The sequence below is a fragment of the Microtus pennsylvanicus genome, chromosome 11 (assembly GCF_037038515.1).
Source record: "Microtus pennsylvanicus isolate mMicPen1 chromosome 11, mMicPen1.hap1, whole genome shotgun sequence".
NCBI lineage: Eukaryota > Metazoa > Chordata > Mammalia > Rodentia > Cricetidae > Microtus > Microtus pennsylvanicus.
Genome location: NC_134589.1, coordinates 102,374,715 through 102,390,366, shown reverse-complemented (window position 1 = coordinate 102,390,366; position 15,652 = coordinate 102,374,715). Strand labels below are relative to the sequence as shown.

The window sequence follows — 15,652 nt, the reverse complement described above, 5'->3', positions numbered from 1 at the left end:
CAATTAAAAACAAGAAGGTATCCCTTGAGAGGACTGCTCTTTTCTGAAGGGAAATGGAGGAGGAGTGGATCTGGGGGTTGAGATGTATTAAAAATATAGTGAAGATTCAATTAAACAAACAAACAAAAATAAATAAATAAATATAGCTCTACTGTACTGTAGAAAGAGAAGATTCTAAGCAATAAGTAACAACACTAAAAACACAATTGGCCTTCTTTATCCATCAGTTCTGCATTTATGGGTTCAACCAAGTGCACATAGAAGATATCTTTAAAAACACTGCTTGTATCCTGTGCATGTCCTCCTTTCCCTAAACTATCCAGTACAACAGTTCCACTATTATTGCGCACAGTAAGTAATCTAGAGATGACTAAAGTACACAGAAGGAGCAAGAGAAATAGGTCAGCACTTGAAAGAGTGTGTGATGCTGGGTAGCTCACAATCGCTAACAACTCCATCCTGAGAAGTACCCAGGCCTCCCACAGGCACTCACTCTCATGCATATATCCTGCCACAAACATAATTAAAAATAAGTCTTTAACTTTCTCTCTTTTCATCTGTTTCTCTCTCTCTTCTCTCTCTTTCCTTTCTGCAGTCCCTTTATCTCAATAAAACTCCCCACTTAAAAAAATAAATCTATAAAGTAGACAAAAGAATGTATATAGGTTATATGTAAACATTATATCACTTTATATAAGGGTGTCTTAGTTAGGGTTTCTACTGCTGTGAAGAGACACTATACCCAAGGCAATTCTTATAAAGGAAACCATTTAACTGAGGTGGAGGCTCACAGTTCAGAGGTTCAGTCCATATCATCATGGCAGGAAGTATGGAGGCATGCAGCAGACATAGTGCTAGAAAAGAAACAGAGTTCTACATCTTGATCCACAGGCAACAGGATGTAAACGAACTTGAGCATCTAAGACTTCAAAGCCCGCCCTCATTGTGACAGGATTCCTCCAGTAAGGCCACACCTACTCCAATAGGGCCATGCCTCCCAACAGTGTTACTCCCTATGGGCCAAGCATTCAAACACATTTAAACACATAAGTCTATGGGGGCCATGCCTATTTAAGCCGCCACAAAGGGTCTTGCACATCCTTAGATTCTGGTACCCACAGAGAATTCGGAAACAACAGTCATAGATACGGATGGCTGAACATGCAGATACCAATGATAGCATGGCATTGTATTTCTGCCATAAAACACTTTGCCCACCAGGATGATGGTACACGCCATTAATCCCAGACCTTGGGAGGCAGAAGCAGGCGGATCTCTGTGAGTTAAAGGCCAGCCTTGTCTTCACAGCAAGTTCCAGGATAGCCAGGGCTACACAGAGAAATCCTGTCTGGAAAAACCAAAACAACAACACCACAACACAAACCAAAAACCAAAAACCACTTTGCCCAAGTAAGAACATAATATTACTAATATATATAAACACAAGTGTACTTTTCTAAAACTTAAAATAAAAATTACAGCATACCCAAGCTACCAATAATTTGGTTTTACTGGATATATAGAGAAGAAGGAGTTGGAAGCAGAGTCATTTCAAAAGTAAAGGGTAGAAAAAAAAACCAAATTCTACTTGTGGACTAGTGTCTGATGGTTATTAAGAGATAGAAATAGGAGTCTGATTTCAAGCTGCCAAAATTTGAAACCTGTGATTTATTCCATTTTTACATAAAAGACGAAACTAAGCTAACATAGGTTATTTGGATTACAAAATGCTCAAGTCTAAAGTCTTGGCATGAATGGAATTCTTCCTTTGAGGTGAACTTCTAGTCCCTCACTCCCAGAGGCCCCGAGCAACCAAGCTCCTGCTTCATAGTTCCACGGCTGATCAAGCATGTTTTCTAAATACAATCTGTATCATTCCAAGTGTTGCATAAACATCTTGCATTTACCGGAGAGATCTAAAGTCAGACTCCACCCTCTGGCTCAATTGTTAAGTCTCTCTGTCTTTATCATCTTTATTCCCTAAGTGCAATTTTAGAAAAAAAAACTTAACTTATTGACAGGACTGTCAACAGGCAATTAATAGCATTTAAATGTCAGGTGGAACAAGAAAGAAAGAAAACAGTAGGCACAATAATGTTACCTGAACATAGAAACCACAGACTACAGAGTATCTGAACTAGACACGTCCCTAAGCCATAAGGTCCAAAGCCTTTCAACCACCTGGTCTGATGCACTACTTCACCATCCAAGAGAGGATCCACCCAAACTCCTGCACTCTGCAGCTTTAGTGTAAGGACAGACCTGCCCAGTGATCAGGCCCACAATGCTAATCCCCAGGATGCCCGAAACCCTCCTGGTTTCTGCAGCACTGCTATTTGTGTGTCCTTCCTTCTCCAGGGATCTTCCAAGAAACTCTCTTACTTGCAACAGTTTGTGTGAGCTTCCTGTTAACTAAATCCTCCTGTGCTTTTCCAGCCTCTCTTTTCACTGCACACTCAGCACCCAGCTCAGGTCCTTACCAGCTCTCAGGTACCACAGCACAAAGCCCAATGGGTGTGTTCACACCCAAACCCTAGAGTACAGAAACTACAACAACCATATCTATCACCCTTTTGCTTTGCTAGATACCTCAATGCCCCTACCTGCTGCTAAGGATACAATGTGAACTCCACAACAGAACACATCTGACTCCTACAACCGACATTCTTCCCTAGCCAACAAAAGTGGCACCCTGTAGAGTGCTGTGCCCTTTGCACCCTGGAGCAGGAGTCTGAGCTCAGACCACCACAAATGCGGAACCCATTACTGGGAGGATGCTTTCATTCCTACAAGCTTAAGGAAACTGACACCATGTGGCTTTCTTTGGGCTTATTCCTGGGCATCAATGCATCACATCTAAATCTACACTTTTCTATGACCACACTGAAAAACTATTTTAGTATAATCTTTTTATTTATTCACTCAACTCACCCTCTTAACCCCACCCTCACCTCCCTACTCCCTACAACCTCTTGTCTTCTTTTTTGATTTTTATAAGTCAAAGAGTCCAATTTGTGCTGTCTATATCCTCCTGATGTAGGGTCACAAGTGACTGTACCACTAGGAGACACACCCTAAAAAAAAAACAAAAAAAAAAACCTGATTCTCTGTTCCCCACAAGCCATCAACTATCCACAGCCCCTCAGTTGGGGGCGGGGGGAGACTGTGAACCCTACCTCATGCTAAAATGTTGACTGGCTTCATCATGAGTAGGCAATCCCAGTGCTGTGAGCTCCTGTGCACATGAGTCCCATCACATCAGAAAGACAACTGTGCTCTGGGCCTCCCTAACCTCTGGCTCTGGCTCTTACAATTTTTCTGCCTGCTTTTCTGTGATGTTCCTTGCCCCTTGTGAGGAGGAGATGATACAGACGTCACACTGTGGCTGGACACTTCACTAAACCTTCTACTATTCTGCTAAACAGATACAGCAGCAAACTTCTCTCTAAATCCATGTCTTTCCCCACAGCAGCTCTCGGGAGTCATCAAAGAAGTCTCTTTGTGAAGTAGATAGCATTAACGCAGAAACATACAACCGATCAAAGAGTGGAGTACTAGTGAGTGCCATAAGTACATGGCGTAAACACGCCATGGATGGCAGGTGTACTATGCACAGCAGCAAGGACCAAAAAGAACCAATCACTAGAGATCATGAGAAGCTCTTGTCCCCACCTAGCTTTAGAGTCTAAACCCATTCTGTGTACCTCCACTCCCTGCCACAACACACAAGTAAAAAGCCACTACCAAAACAAAACATAACAAAAAAAGTAGTTCCCAAAAGCATTATTTGTAAAAGCCAACAAGTGGAAAGCACCCAAATGTCCACCAACTGGTAAAATACCACACAACAGAATATACTGAAGGAAAAATGAGGCTGATGTTTGCTACAATGTTAATGAACCTCAATAACATGGTGCGCTGGGTAGTTTTATGTCAACTTGACATAAGCCAGAGTCATTTGAAAAGAGGGAACTTGAATTAAGGAAATGTCCCACTAGATTAGGCTGTGGGCAAGCCTACTGTGCATCTTCTTGATTAATGATTGATGGAGGAGGGCTCAGCTCACCTACAGTGCTGGTGCTCCTGGGTTTTACAAGAAGCATCCACAATGGCTTCCAGGTGCCCATCCTGTCCCTGAGGCCCACAGAGCTGCATGAAGTCTGCCAAACACAGTAAACACTCAAGGCTGTGGCCAGAGCAGGCAAGAATCTGTGTGGCAATGACCCCTTCTGGAGTAGGGCCCAGGTAGCCAGGGTTCTGTGGAGTGGTCACATAGGCCAGGGCTGTGAGGGGCTGGTCAGGGGTGTCTTAAGGATAGAAGGTGACTTCCTTAGTGTCATAGCTTCCAAGCACTGCTTTCCTCACATTCAGGTACTTCAGGGCCTTGTTCACCTGCTCCCCTCGAACCTCATATGCTACACCCAAATGCAGCCCTCACGATCTTCAAAGAGGGTCACCACTCAGCCAGGCATCTTGTCACTGCCCCCAAGGAAGGTATCTTCCTGCCAGAACTGACAGCTGTAGCCATGTACAAAGCCCGGCTTCCAAAGTAGGAAGCCGCACCCAAACGTCCACAGGGTTTGGGGGTCGCCATCCTCCCAGGAGGGCTGTGCGGATGGTAAGCAAGCCACCAAAAGTAAGATAGTAAGCAGCACCCCTCTCCACTTGCTCCTGCTTCGAGGTTCCTGCCCTGCTTGAGTTCCTGCCTTGATTTCCCTGAGTGTGACCCAAAAGTGGTGTGCTGAAATGAACCCTTTCTTTCCCAAGTTGTTTATGGTCATGGTGTTTTATCATAGTAATCAAAACCCTAACTAAAAGGGCCACATCCTGAAAGAGTACATTCACATGACACATCTAGAATAGCTAAGTCTATGAAGACAAAGATGAGCGCTGCCAGGGATGGGATGATGAGCGGAAAGCGGCTGTTGAGAGTTTGGCATTTCTTCATGGAGTGCTCATAGCAATCTGGATTTAGACAGTAGTGACTAGTGTAGAACTCTGTGAACACAATAAACACCACTCTTATGAGCCTTACAGTATGTGATAAGCATGAATAAAACTATTATTTTAAGAAGCAATAGCACAGAGGAATAGCGTAGTGCCCCTGCTCAGGGCCTGCTTAAATCTGTCTGCAACAGGATAATCTGCCGTCTTAAGAACATACACACAATCTGTTCAAATGGGGGAAGGATTGGTTTTCCTACTAATAAATCCCCATCGTGACCAACCATAAAATGAAATGCAAAGTAAACAGAACCAAGAACAAAAGAACATACAATCAGCCAGCAGGTATAAGATGAAACAAACTCAATACCGCAAGAAGAAAAGTGTTCTCAACACAGAGCCCGCTGGTCACAGCAAGTTCAACAAGTCCAAACCCTTTTGCCTCACAAGGAGAAAATCTGCCAGCCTCTTGACTGGAACAGAATGAAGGAAACAAGCATTCTCTCTTCTGACTACATCAGTGTCCTGTCTGTACTTAGCTGACAAAAGCCTTTCACCTCAGAGCATTGCTAAATTAGACAAGACTATGTGTATTGAACATAGTCAGACACCCTGGCCAGTCAAGAGACTTCATTAGGCATGGCTAAGGATGTAGGAAATCAAAAGACAGCAATGGAGGATGACATAGCTTGACTGTCGTCTTGTTCAAACCTGCAGATCCTACAATACCAGAGATACTCTACCATTCCTAGCATAATACCTACATCTTCTATGGACATCCACAGACATACAGACAGATCTGGGAACCAGAGAGAAGATTTGAGCCAAACATTTTAAAACCTACTAGCTACATGCCCAAGGACAAATTTCACAGTCTCATTGTGCCCTTCTATCAGATACTGAACGAACAAAATGAGGTCAGGAAAACAGGGCACAGTACTCAAGAGTGCACCCCCAGGAAACTTCCTCCTGCTCACAGCTCCATGTCGCACCTAAGGCAGGATTCACCCTCAGTCCCAGTCACTGAAACAGCCAAGCTTCTTCCAGGATCCAGCTTCATAGAGCAACCACCAAGAGACCCCATGAAGACTTCATACTAAGTAATCCTCCTTCATCCAGCCCCCGCCAAGGAACTGAAGACAAGAAGCCATCAAATAAAGTCTCTCATCAAATGTATTAAATCAGGGCGTGACACAAAGCCTTCATTCACCTAGCAGGTATTTAAAAGCACTGAACCAAGACACTTGAAGTGCATATTGTGCAGAACAGTAATTGGTAACCTTTCCATAAGACTGATGCAATCTGATTATAATTCCCAAGTGTCAGCAGTCAGTTCTGAAGGTAAAAGGGAAAGGAAGTGGGATGGCTTCAAGTACTCAGGGAGAGGTGTGGGAGGGTATGCTTTCCCCTGACAGCAACTCTCATTTGGCTGAAGGCAGCTAGAACAAGCTCAGACTGAAAAATTCTGTCACATTAGAATCAACTGAAATGCAATTAAGACGAAATTTACTGGGTTTAGCATACACACAACTTCCATCTTCCCTCTCTGAAGACAGACAGGGAAGAAGCGCCTGTGTGGAGCTGTGTCTATGCTAAAGGGGAAAGGCCAGTTTGTATCATAGTTTCGTGTTAACTCTGCAGTGACAGCCCTCCTCTGCCTAGCTCCAGATAGGTTTCCATGATGCCACACATAAGGCATAGCTTCTTTTCAGGGAGGATGGGACACAGAGCCAAGGGATGTGGAGCTTAGGAAATAATTTAGGGTCTCAGTCTACTGCTTTCCTCTCCTCTCCTCTTACCCCAGCTAAAACTCTACCTTCAGCCTAGAAGTATAAGGAGAGAGACTAATCAGACTGACTCTGGGGACCTCCTGCTGCCACTATGTGGCAGCAATTAAGACTCCTTCCCCCGGCACAGTTCAGTCTCATCCCCTCACTGCAAAGCAGTTTCATCTAGAAAGTTGACAGCCATACACCCTGAACGTTCACACTCAGCCTCTCACCTCTGTCCAACTTATATCCACTGAGTCTGCCCGTTTAAACATGAAACTCTGCCTGCAATGGGAGGAAGATGATGGAGATACCACATTTAAACCAACCCTCATGTGAGAAAGCCTTAAGATCAGTTTACAGAGCATTTCACCAATGCAACTGATTTTGAATTAAGATTTCCACTCACTGGGAAAAGATCTTCACCAACCCCACATCAGATAGAGAATTGAGCTCCAAAATATATAAAAAACTCAAGAAACTAGACATCAAAATACCAAATAATCCAATTTAAAAATGGGGTACAGAACTAAACAGAGAACTCTCAACAGAAGAATCTCAAATGGCTGAAAGACACTTAAGGAACTGATCAATATTCTTAGCCATCAGGGAAATGCAAACCAAAAGGACTCTAAGATACCATCTTACATCTGTCAGAATGTCTAAGATCAAAACCACCAATGATAGTTTATGCTGGAGAGGATGGTAGAGTAAGGGGAACACTCCCCCATTGCTGGTAGGAGTGCAAAGTTGTACAGATGCTGTGGAACTGTGGCAGATTCTCAGAAAACTGGGAATCAATTTACCTCAAGACCTAGCAATACTGCACACTCACACCACAAGGACATTTGCTCAACTATGATAGCAGCATTATTCATAATAGCCAGAACCTGGAAACAACCTAGATGCCCCTCAACCAAAGAATGGATAAAGAAAATGTGGCACATTTACACAATGGAGTACTACTCTGCGGTAAAAAAATAATGGCATCTTGAAATTTGCAGGCAAATGGATGGAATAAGAAAAAAAAAACATCCTGAGTGAGGTAACCCAGACCCAGAAAGACAAACACAGGATGCACTCACTCATAAGTGAACATTAGACATAAAGCAAAGGATAACAAGCTTGCAGTCCATGACCATAGAGAAGCTAGGTGACAAGGAGAACCTTAAGAGAAACATACATGGATCCCCTGAGAAGGGGAAATAAACAAGATCTCCTGAGAAAATTAAGAGTGTAGGGGTAAGGGAGAAGGGAGGGAAAAGGGGGAGGGGGCTGACAATATGAGGGGAGATGGGGGAAGGACAAAGAAGAAGAGTAAGAAAAGAAATACCTTGATTGAAAAAGTCATTATGGGGCTAGTAAGAAACCTGGCACTAGGGAAATTCCCAGGAATCCACAAGGATGACCCCAGCTAAGACCCTAAGCAATGGTGGAGAGGGCCCTGAACTGGCTGTCCCCTGTAATCAGATTGATGACCACCTTACTTGTCATCATAGAACCTTCATCCAGCAACTGATGGAAGCAGATGCAGAGATCCACAGTGAAATACTAGGCAGAGTGCCCAAAGTCTAGTCGAAGAGAGGAAAGAGTGATAATATGACCAAAGGGGTCAAGACCATGATGGGGTCACCCACTGAAACAGCTGACCTGAGCTAATGGGAGCTCATCGATTCTGGCCTGACGGCGGGGGAACCTGCATAGGACCAAACTAGGTCCTTTGAATGTAGATGACAGTTGTATGGCTGGAACAGTATGAGGGGTCATTGGCATTGGGACCAGGATTTATTCCTAGTGCTTGAACTCATTTTTAGAACCCATTTTCTTTGGAGGGATACCTTGCTTAGCCTAGATACAGTAGGGAGGGCCTTGGTCCTGCCTCAAAGTAATGTACTAAATTTTGTTGACTCCCCATGGGAAGTTTTATCCTCTCTGAGGAGTGGGGTGGCAGGAGTGGGAGGAAGGGAGAGAGTGAGAACTGGGGTTGGTATATAAAATGAGGAAAGATTGCTTTAAAAAAATTAATGAAAAGATTCCCATTTACTACTTACTTATCACAAGTGACTAAGAACTGGGTTCCAAGGCATTTTCACCGCAGGAACAAAAGTGTGTAAACTACTTCTATACTACCACAGTAAGACACCAGAGGGAGCACCAGGGGAGGACAGGACAGTCTCCTTCAGAGACTCTCAAGGCCACTTTGGTTTAACTGTGAGCTATTTACTATAAAGAGTAGTTAGGGGTAGCAAGGTGGCTCAGCTGGAGAAGAACTTGCCCCAAAAGCCTAAAAACCTAAGTTTGATCCAGTTCCCATAACGAAAGGAAAGAATCAACTCCCATAGGTTGTCTTTGACTTCTACGCACGTACTCTCCACGTGTGTGGTCCCCCTGCACACCTCACATCCCTAGCTTCCATAACTTTAAACACTCCTAAGACAACCACCCATTACATCAGAGAAAAGGAAGTCATGAAGAATTTATAATTATGTTTTCAAAAGAAATTGTTTTAAAATCATAAAAAAAGACTTACCTCAATAAAACTATTTATTTTCTTGTCTTACATTCTCTTCCTTAGCACCTTTATTATGAACCTGGAAAAAAAAAAGCAGAAATTACTATTTCTTGATGACCTACCATATGCCAGCAGGTGATTACAGACAAGTCAGAGCACCAAAAAGAGGTCACCAAAAAGGGGACCATCCAAGAAACAAAACCCTGGCCATATAGAGAAAACTTCTAAATCCTTCAGGGATCCACCAATGATTGGACTCTGCATCTGTCTGGGAGCTGAGCATGGCACTCAGACCACCTGTACCAACCAGGGTAAGTATCCTCGGTCAGCATCACACCTTTGGGCCCATTTTCTGTGTGTTTACAGACAGACACAAGGGTCACATCAGATGACCCATCAGGGACTCCTTGGCAGCTCGTGAACATTTGTGTTGAACAAACTTCATGCTTTGCTATTACAGGGTCTTACACAAAGAAGTCTGCTCTTGCTCCATCTCTCTAGTGTTTGTTAGGGCTCCTATGACTGTCTTCAAAGGGCTAAGAGTAGAACAATGAGATGTGTTACCTGACTTGCAAAGTAAAAAGAAAGACCAGAGTTGAGCTTTCCTTTCCTTGCTTAACATCTAGTTTGCTTGGGTATTAGGTATTCTTCATAGGAGGAACACGGTATCCCTTCAGTTTCCAATCAACTAAGGTGCAAAAACCCAGCCCAACAAGCTGCTGGATGTGCCGGTTTTTACTGAGTGCCACAGAACATTCTGAAGAGTATTCTAGAAACCCAATGCCTAGCAGCAGCATGGCCAGGATGTATACAAGGGAGGATTAAGTAGTGAGAGTCCAGAAAGCAAGAAGGAAGTCTTGAATGCCAACCCAAACCTCATTCTCTATTCTCAAATGTTTGATTAGTGATTGTACTAGGGCAAGACAGGAACTGCAGGTGGTGGGGAAGCTGAGGCAGGAAGAGTACAATCACAATGCTTGACTGAATTATGAATTACACAGTGAACTCAAGACCATCTTGAGAAACTCAGTGAGATTCCACCCCAAAATTTAATAATCAAAGGAAGGAGAAACTGGGACTCTTAGCTCAGAGGTAGAGTGCTTGCCTAACAAAAAGAGAGAGATGGACTACATCACCACCACAGCAAAATGATAAAAAAAAGGGGGGGGGACTGCTGATCCCACTCAGACCAAGATCTTACTTCTAACTTTAACACTTCTGTGGCTTTTTTCTTTTATGCGAGAAGGTGGAGGTTGAGCAGACTTAAGTGTAAGCTTGCCCCTTCCTCCTTAGCATATATTGGTGTCCTCCGTATTGTTCCTTTTATAGATGAGGAAATCCAGGCTTGAAAAAAGCTAAACCGACTTTTGAGTTATTTTTTTTTCCTGTGATTTCACTTCTTTTATTTTCCCGTAGAAAAGTAGGACGCAAAGTGCAAAGATGTGCCTAACAAACACAGCAGCCGGCCCTGGGTATCTGCACAGCTGCAGCAGCATCTGTGTCGCCCCCCCCGCCCCCCAGGCCCACTCAGAACACCAAATCAAATCTTAAATGGACCAGAGGCTCAACTGTAGAAGTAAACCCACAGACTTGACAGAAATAAGAATGAGAATGCCCTTTAGTAATTACATCCACATTCAGGCTCCATAGAAGACCAGCAGAAACCTTAAAGGAAAAGATGTGGAGCTAGAGCAATGGCTCAGTGGTTAAGAGCACTGGCTGTTCTTCCAGAAGATCTGGTTTCAATTCCCAGGACCCACATGGTGGCTCACAATTGTCTACAACTCCAGTCTCAGGGAATGGAAAGTCATCTTCTGGCCTCCACAGACACTGCAAGACATGAAGCACAGATATACATTCAGGCAAAAGACCTACAGACATAAAACCTTTCTTTTTTTTTTTTTGTTTTTTTTTTTTGTTTTTTTTTGTTTTTCGAGACAGGGTTTCTCTGTAGCTTTGGAACCTGTCCTGGAACTCGCTCTGTAGACCAGGCTGGTCTCGAACTCACAGAGATCCGCCTGCCTCTGCCTCCCGAGTGCTGGGATTAAAGGCGTGCGCCACCATCGCCCGGCCATAAAACCTTTCTTAAGAGTATCTTTTTTCTTTAATGGGGCTGGAGAGTCAAGGTGGAAGGTGAAGACTGGTGCCCAAGGCGGTCCTCTGACCTCTACATACGTGCACAGTCCCCAAACAAGAGTAAAACATTAATTCTGGCTGTGTATGTGTCTTAGTCAGGGATGCTATTGTTGTGATGAAACACCACAAGCAAACACAAGCTGGGGAGGAAAGGGTATGTTTGGCTTACACTTCCACATCACTATTCATCACTGAAGGAAGTCAGGACAGGAACTCCAACAGGGCAGGAATCTGGAGGCAGGAGATGATGCGGAGGCCAGGAGGGGTGCTGCTTACTGGCTTGCTCCCCATGGCTTGTTCAGCCTGCTTTCTTACAGAACCCAGGACCACCAGTGGAAGAATGGCCCCACCCACCACCGGCCAGGCCCTCCCTATCAATCCCTAATCAAGATCATGCCCTACAGGCTTGTCAGCAACCAGATCTTCTGACGGCATTTTCTCATTTGAGGTTCCCACCTCTCAGATGGCTTTAGTTATATCAAGTTCATATAAAATTAGCTAGAACAGCATGTAATTCACAGATTATTTCACAGCCTGTGAAGTATGTTTATGCGTTACATGTAAACACTATCTCAAATTAAGACTCAAGCAAACCTGGACTTCATCATCAACCAGGAGTCTTGGAATCGACCCTCCACAGAGATCGAGGACAGTCATACCTTGGACTTACTGTGTAAGTTCAATATGCTGCAACTAAGCTAAATAACTAATGGAAAGCCAGGGCAAGATGGGCTACACAGAACACTGCACTTTATATAAAGAAATATTACAGCCCACTGACATTTGCTTGTATCTACAAAGAGAAATGATAGAGACATTTATAGGAAATAGATAAAGACCATATGCGGGGATGGGGGGACAAGAGAATTGGGAATTTGGCTTTCTGGACATGTCCGCGTTATGTAAGTGTTTGAGCCATATCAAGATTTTGTCCATATAAACAGAATTCTTAAATGTTGAAAAAAATACTCACACAGAGAATTGCCTATAAGTCAGAGTTCAAATTTAATGATTAGGAGGGAATATGTCTCTTAAATTCGATACTGGAAGACAAGCAAAGCATGCGGTGATGCTAGGTGCAGGCTCTAGAGCAGCAGCTGTGGCTGAGTTGGCCACCTGCCCGACTCCAGTGGTGGCCAGCAGTCCTGGAGATACATGCTCCATTCTGCTGCTGCTGCTCCGTTTTCATGTGTGTGTGATGGTACTGTACACACCCACAGGACTCCATGTGTGTATATATATGAGTGTGGCTACACGTGTCTAAGTTTGTGCAAATGCATATGGAGGCCTGAGGTAGATGTCAGGGATCATCCTCGGTTGCTCTTTGACCTTTTTCATAGAAGCAGGTTCTGTCAATTGACAGAGTTCACTGAATTGGTTAGTCTCACTAGTCAGCTAGCTCTAGGTGTGCCATCTCTAAAGTTACAGGTGGGCCACCACACCCACCCAGCATTTACCTGGGTCTCCTCCAGTGCTCAGGCTTGGGCTGTAAGCACTTTAACTGTGGATCCATCTCCATAGCCCCTCATCTGGTGCTCCTCACAGACTGCCCCCGGGCCTTATGATGAGCTGCTGTGAGGGACCAACAAACCTGAAAAGGGTGGAGGCGCTCAAGGGTGCGGTGCAATTGGGGTTCCTGGAAGCTGCCCTAGGTGTCGAATGGCTAAGACAACTCTCCACATACACTACCTGCTTCCCACAGAAGTATTTTCAAACACATTTCTTCCTAAGCAGCAGCAATCATGAATCACTGAAATTAATCTAAGGATGACCCATTCGAGAAAAAGTTATCCGTGGAACGACAAGCTTTACAGAAAGGAAGAGCAAATAAAGCAGCAGACCAAAATAACTCACATTGACCTCGTGCTTGCAGAGGCCACCACCCCATGATGCTTTCCTCTAAACACTTTTTAAAAACGGTTCTGGGAGTGACCGTGACTTTAAATCTTCAGAGTACAGAACTCAGGCTAAGATGGAGGATCTGGACAGGGTGCAGTTTCGTTCTGCAAGTCATCCCTCGGATTCAGTTTTTGTTGTTAGAAATCAACCAATGCATGAACACGTTTGTACAGTCCCTATTTCTCTGAGACGGCATCACCGTCAAGGCAAGCTCTTAATTCATAATTCATACTTAATTCATTTAAGAACAGGTAGCTGTGCTGGCTGGACTTATGTCAACTTGACACAAGCTGAAGTAATACAAGAAGAGGGAACCTCAGTTGAGTTTGGCTTGGGGCAAGCCTGTGCTGCATTTTCTTAACTGAGGGCTGCTGGGGGAGGCCCAGCCCACTGTAGGCAAGGCCACCCCTGGGCAGCTGGTCCTGGGTGTTTTAAGAAGCAGGCTGAGCAAGATAGTAAGCAGCGCTCCTCCATGGTCTCTGCATCAGCTCTTCTTCCAGGTTCCGGCCCTGAGTACCTACATGGGCTTTCTTCAAAGATGAACTGTGATGCTGAAGTGTAAGCAAAACAAACCCTTTTCTTCTCAACCTGCTTTTAGCCATAGTGTTTACCACACCGATAGAAACCCTAACTAAAACTGGAGTGTTTTTTTAAAGTAGTGATTAATAAAAACAAAACAACCAAAAGTATTGGCCTTTTTTACCCTGGAACTGGATAGTGTTTACTTAAAGTAATAAAAATTAATTACTCTCGATTTAGGTGACTTTTCAACTCACAAGAGTTCATACTATGTATGACTAGACAACTTTAAATGTATCCTATTTTCAAAAGTCTTTACTTTGATGTTGATTTCCAGTGCCTTTCTAAGTAACAAGCAACCAGAATGTTCTACTGCAAGAAGCAACTTATATTTAAAGAAAAAAAGTGAAAATAAACTTCTTTTTCAGACTTAAGCAAGTTGAAGAAATTTGCTATGCTATAGCTACAAAATGGACTGAGCTGAACTTTCAGCAAGAGCTCCCAGTGAAGACAGTATTTTGTGAGCCAGCCCCAGAACTGATTGGACGGGCAATATTAGTTTTCACTTTTGAGCACATTCCGTATTTTCCAAATTCACTAATAAGAACACGAAAAGTAGGCCACTTAAGTAGGGGTTGCACTGACTGGTACTCAATGCCACTCAGTTATCCATGAGGCTGCTGAGGCTTCCAACCCCTTTCTCACCTCAAGATGCTCAGCAGTTCAAGTGTGACCAACATTCCCAACAAGGAGTCCCTCCAAAGAGAAACAGTTACAGGTGAGCAGGCATTAACCCTACCTTCTGAGACTTAAAGATAGCCAATGAAAGTGTCACTAACCAAAGAACTCTTTTTTATGTATCAGAAAAATTGCAGAGAATTTTGTTTTTAATTCCCATTGAAAAGTGTGTATTCAACTGTTCTAATTAGCTAGCAGTGGAGTGTGTGCTTTACACAGTGGTTCTCAAGGGGGCACAACTGTCCCCAAGCCACACTGTTAATTACTGAAAAGACTGGCAGCAGAAAGCATCTGCATTTGGGATCCAGGATCTAGACCCATGCAACACGTGGGTGGCAGAGGTGATAATTCAGGATACCTGGTCCAGGAGCTCACTATAGGATTCAATACTGAGCCATTTGGTAAGGTGCTGTGAGAAACACCCGCCGTCCTTCCCCAATTACAGACGACCAAGTGCTGAGGGAAAAGGAAATCGTGTGAACTTCCACAGGGCACATTTCACTTGCAGGCCAGCACTAGGCACACGTGGAGCCGCTACTGGCAAACCCAACCATTTCAATCTTCTATTTCTTTATTACCAACGATAAGCAGGAAGGACTTGGTGTTATCCCTTAAATGGCGATACCGCAGAGTTTGTGATGGTGACCCACAATATGGGTGAACCACAATATGGGTTACACACAAGGTGGGCTACAATTAGATGGAATACTGCATCCCTGGAGGGCTTTATGAACTGAGTGTTGACAGAGACAGACTGTGATTTATCTTGTATGCTGTCATTCAGCCTACACTGTTTTCCTAATTAGCATTAATTATCCCCAGTAAGATGGTTTTCTCGGGTCCAAATCTTTGTTCCCGACTTTGAAAGACACAAATACATATACACTCCAAACATACTTGCCACAGGGTCTGCAGAATTGTGTCCTAACAGGGCGTCTGGGCTATACAAAAGCCCCGCACCTCTTCCCATTTATTTCTTCCTTACACCTGAAGGAGAGCACTCCGCGATCTTGGGCCATGTTTATGAAGGCATATTACTTATCAACTTCAGTGTCAGGGTGGCAAGGTGGGCTTTACAAACATTTGCCACAGAAGTAAGAGGCCTTGATCATGAGCTTCGCAATCACTCATCCGA

The 15,652-nt window shown here is 43.9% G+C and overlaps 1 protein-coding gene and 1 pseudogene across 8 annotated transcripts in view; both read right to left on the bottom strand.

Moving 5' to 3' along the window:
• Mrtfb (myocardin related transcription factor B) overlaps positions 1 to 15,652 on the bottom strand; it is a 172,178-nt gene that overhangs the window by 155,781 nt on the left and 745 nt on the right. For 4 of the 8 annotated variants that reach the window (XM_075942064.1, XM_075942069.1, XM_075942066.1 and 1 more), the window contains exon 2: positions 9,244 to 9,304. The gene's annotated coding sequence lies outside the window, so the exon portion shown is untranslated. Of the gene's footprint in view, positions 1 to 791; positions 855 to 9,243; positions 9,305 to 10,854; positions 10,884 to 15,652 lie in introns of those variants that run through there. The other 4 variants (XM_075942067.1, XM_075942070.1, XM_075942068.1 and 1 more) reach the window with 3 other exon arrangements.
• LOC142831659 (glutathione-specific gamma-glutamylcyclotransferase 1-like) lies at positions 4,063 to 15,536 on the bottom strand (annotated as a pseudogene).